The following is a 4,855-nucleotide window of genomic DNA, read 5'->3' on the forward strand; positions in this document are numbered from 1 at the left end:
AGCCAGAATTTACATGTTTCTTCAGTTAGAACAGCGTCATTACTGCATAGTGTGTCACAATACATGTTGAGATCAAATAACTTCTGAAAATAAATTAACTTTGGTTATAAATTTGGTATTTAGCGTTTCACGGATACATACATACAGCAAATAAAACACACGGTGGAAAAAGTACCGTTGATGGCTGAGCTTGACAAATCATATAATTTAGCTGTTTGACCCATATTTCTTAAATATACAACATAAGATGCTAAAACTGAAGATTTATTTTTAAGACGTGTATATGCCAAAATGTCCTCTAATTATGAAATGTCCCTTGTATTATTGATTAAAGGTGACTGTATCAGGCCTCAGGTTAGCAACAGACAGACAAACCATAAGTGTAACAGATTTTCAACAGGAACAACAGAAGTGTTTCCATTGAAATGCAGCTGTTCATAACTGACTGACAGGGTTTTGTTTGTTTTGTTTGTTTGTTTTTTTTTTTGCCTCTGCAGCACCACAATGGAGTTAAACATTTCAGCTTTAATTTCACAGAATTAAAAACAAAAGATATTGCGTGAGTGATTTAAGAATTACAGCCCTCTGTCCTCAGAAGCCATCAGTGATTGGACAGACCGTGTTTAACGGTCCAGTTTAGGGACTGAATCCTAATCTGTGACACTCCAACATGAGGCTGTATTGCTGTTTACACACCAGACAAAAGTGGCACTATGAACAATTTGTCCAGTCACAGAGTCCTCACAAGTGTCTTGGTGGCTTCCCTCACCCATTTCACTTTTTTGAGAACTGCCTCCCCCAGACTGACCATACTGTTTGTATTTCTTGTTTCAAATGTTTTTATTATGAAGCATAAGAACAGCAATAATACAGAAATAGTCTGGAATGGACGTCTTGCTTCTTTTAACAGTATTATGCCAAAGAACAATCAGAACAACAGAACCGCAACAGAAAAAATATCATCGAAACCAACAGCAACACTAACAGGAAAAAAAACACCCCACCCATCCCTGCAGAGTGCTACTTGAAGGTATTATAGATTCCTGCTGGTATAACGAACTCTAACCATTCATCTTTCCCATAAATGAAATTATTGGGCTCCAAATCCTTTCAAATTCCCTGTTTGTATTTAAGAAAACTTTGATTATTTGTATTAACACCTGTAAAATATTTAATTTCCTCAAATACTTATGAGCTCTACATTGGAGGAACTGTATAAAACTAATTTTTAAATACTTAAACTGCTTGAATTAAATTTGAAAGTCTGCGAGAACATCTTGATTAATTTGTGCTCCGCTGTGATGAGTTCAGAGGAAAAACGACTAAATGGTCACTACACACTGATGGACCTGACTGTGCGTCTCAGAGGTCAAATAAAAGACAAACTGCCGCCGTGAATAAAGTCGAGTTGATTCCTCCGGTTGATTCCTTCTGGTCCAGACGACAGCGAGCGAGAGCCGTAGAACCCTTACCATTACTAAAACTCAGTAATGGTAACGGTTTGGCGGCCCCCCTCTATCACAGCCAGGCCGGTGTGCGTGCAGATAGTCAGGCCCTGAATAGTACATCATCTATACTGTAGTGTCTCTTTAATAAACTTACAGTATAAGATGATATCCTGTCCAAAGCACAAGACGCGCCACGATCACGTGCAGCTCTTCTGTTTGACAAGGTGTGAAGTCCATGTTGTTACTTTAATAATGCAAATCATAAATCTTTTTACATAATGTAACACAGAAATAGATCTCTTAACTCTGACAGGCTCACCTTTGTTTCTTGGCGTCGTCATATTGGGCGTTTGTGACTCCGGCCTCCTGACAGTCGACTCTTAAAGGCGTCCAGCTCATTAGCATACTGTGATGACGTCTGGGCTGGACTTTTCTTATCTGGTCCCAAACTGCCTGTGTCCATCTGACTATACACACCCGGCTGCACGCTGCAGATATTCTCACAGATCCATTTAGTTTTTGCACTACGTACAGTCGGGTCATAATTACATAGACACAAAGAATGTTATTTATTTATTGAGTTAAAATGAAACCATCAAGGTGTTCTTGAAGAGTCAACGTCCAGCTTTAATTTAACCAAAATATTACATTAAACATTTTTACTCAGTCTCTCCACTGTCAGAGCCCATAGGTAATTGGACAAACTCTGAAAAATGTTTTAAAGATGTTTTTTTTTCTTTTTTTTTGTTAGGGATATGTCAGGGGATGGAAACATGAACATTTCCAACTCCCTAACTTTATTTACATCAGTCATGAAGAAATACAAAGTTTGGCAAGTTAAATTGTTTCAGCAGCTTCTCTATTTTTGCTCAGAGTCACCACAGCAGGTCCAGTACGGATCGGCTTGTTGATTTGTCACAGGTTTTATGTCAGATTCCGTTCCTGACGCAACTGCACGTTACAGGCAGAATGGGAACGGGATGTCTTGAACCAGGAACCTTCTGTTTTGGAAGCAAGTGCACTAATAGTGCAGCAGATAACAAAATAATGCTGCACATGGTGATGCAAGCACCAAATTCAACACAAATGCTGCTTAGACATTACTCTTTTGAACTAGAGCGCCGCACTCAGAGCACAAACCACCACCAACACTAGTTTTCAACTCCACAAATTTTTACCTTGGAAAAAATTTTCAAGGTCAAAGTCCTTTTAGAAGTGGCTTTTCATAAGCTAAAATATAAAACAATATATAGATCAAAATGGCTTTTCAGTGTTCATATCAAATATCTACTAAATCAGCAATACGGATCAGATGTGGATCAAACGTAGTCTCTTCGGTGAGCGTGCCAGTTTGCAATGAGCAATTTTAGCACATCAGTAAACAATGGACACTGTGTTGCAATGCACCATGGGAGTTCAGGTTTCAGGAGTGTAATCTGGATCAAACATTCTCAGTGGATAAAGGATACCATCCTACATTAGGCTCTCAGGTTTGAAAGAAATTTGATCTTTTTGACAGTTATGAATTTTTGAAAACTTGTTCATTGTTTTTTCCAGGCATTTTCCTGACTTTGACCTTTGACCTATAACCTTGAAAATTCAATCTGTTATTGCTCATCAGGTTGTGAATCTTCAGTAAAACTTTCATCATGCTGTATTAAAAATCGAGGGTTCCAGGTTGTTCACAGACAAACAAATGGGCGAAAAAGTTGGCGGAGGTTAAAAAAAAAAAAAACAGACTGGCCACTTGAATTTTCAGTCAGCGGTCAGGTCGGGGTCAGTTGAGGAATTACTCGGGTCAGAATTTAAAGTATGCTGGCATCATGAAAAGTAAATTATTCGATTAGTTTGTGATATCATCATGAAATACGCCACATGTTCTTGACGGTACCCTGAAATACTGTGTGGGGTTAGAAATAGGAATATAAAATTAATAAAACTGCATCATATAAGTGTGACTCATTTCATGATGGGTGAATGGAAACAAAAGCATGAGCCTGGACTGGTTATTGTTTTGTGTGTGTGTGTGTGATGAGATGGACTCACTACTTTGTGTTTGTTTGATTTTATCTTTCTAATTGCTGAAGAACAGCAGATAATTGACCCTTTTTATTTTAATCACCAGTGTTCATTTTTTATTTACCCAGTGCAGCTCTTCACAACCTGATTTTATTTAAAATGGTGAGAGAGAGAAAAAAACAGCCTAAAAGAATTTTTTCTTTGGGGTTTTTTGTTGTTGTTGGGTTTACTGGCTGATATGCCACTAACTCGATGTTGTGCCGCGGTGTCCGTTGTAGTCATCATACGTTTATTGCGATATCTCAAAAACTGATAACTTTTTTCTAATTTGTCAGGGTGTAATTTGAGTCACTGACTTTGTTGCCGTGAAAAGATATTTGTAGAGTCGTTTTGGGGGGGGGGGGGGGGGGGGCAGTCTGTTTGCACTCTAGTTCTACTTTTTGTCGTTTAAAAAAAAGTGGCACATTGTTGCTGCGTGATGTGAGATGTTTTGTGTTCTGTTCTGAGGCTGCAGACCGGTTGGTGACAGAAACAATTTAACCTCCTCATGTTTGTTTGTTTGTTATTTGGTCTACAAACACAAATATACAGTTTTCAGTGTTTCTGCTTTGTGGCAAGAGAATAAAAAATGGAGAAATTGTGTGAAATTGATGTGATCCTTTTTTTAAAATGCAAACAGTTTCTGTAGTCTGTCAGAGTCCAGATATGGAAACGTTTTCACTTATTCTGTTCATTTTTATGCTTTTCAGTGAAAATATGATCAAAGTCCACATCAGGATTTACATTTACTCTGATGGACTACCCAGCAGTGGGGAATAAGTTTCATTACACTAGAAGTCTTTCAGAAAGCGCTGTAACTAGGTTTAAGGATATGATTCCTTCTTTATGTTCTCTAATGCCATATACCAACACAGTGCAGAGTAGCTACCTAAACTCTGTAAGGGAGTTAGAGTATCTCGTCAATAGTTTTACATCCTCATTGAAGGCAACTTTGGATGCTGTAGCTCCTCTGAAAAAGAGAGCTTTAAATCAGAAGTGCCTGACTCCGTGGTATAACTCACAAACTCGTAGCTTAAAGCAGATAACCCGTAAGTTGGAGAGGAAATGGCGTCTCACTAATTTAGAAGATCTTCACTTAGCCTGGAAAAAGAGTCTGTTGCTCTATAAAAAAGCCCTCCGTAAAGCTAGGACATCTTTCTACTCATCACTAATTGAAGAAAATAAGAACAACCCCAGGTTTCTTTTCAGCATTGTAGCCAGGCTGACAAAGGGTCAGAGCTCTATTGAGCTGAGTATTCCATTAACTTTAACTAGTAATGACTTCATGACTTTCTTTGCTAACAAAATTTTAACTATTAGAGAAAAAATTACTCATAACCATCCCAAAG

General features: G+C 38.1%; 1 long non-coding RNA gene across 1 annotated transcript; it reads right to left on the reverse strand.

Moving 5' to 3' along the window:
• Positions 1–497: 497 nt before the first annotated feature.
• Positions 498–2,545, reverse strand: LOC117516680. Its single transcript, XR_004562514.1, has 2 exons — positions 1,768–2,545; positions 498–1,660 (listed from the first exon to the last, which is right to left on the reverse strand). It is a non-coding gene; the product is annotated as an uncharacterized LOC117516680 (long non-coding RNA).
• Between the last annotated feature and the right edge of the window lie 2,310 nt (positions 2,546–4,855).

Source organism: Thalassophryne amazonica, chromosome 9 (assembly GCF_902500255.1).
Source record: "Thalassophryne amazonica chromosome 9, fThaAma1.1, whole genome shotgun sequence".
Classification (NCBI taxonomy): domain Eukaryota; kingdom Metazoa; phylum Chordata; class Actinopteri; order Batrachoidiformes; family Batrachoididae; genus Thalassophryne; species Thalassophryne amazonica.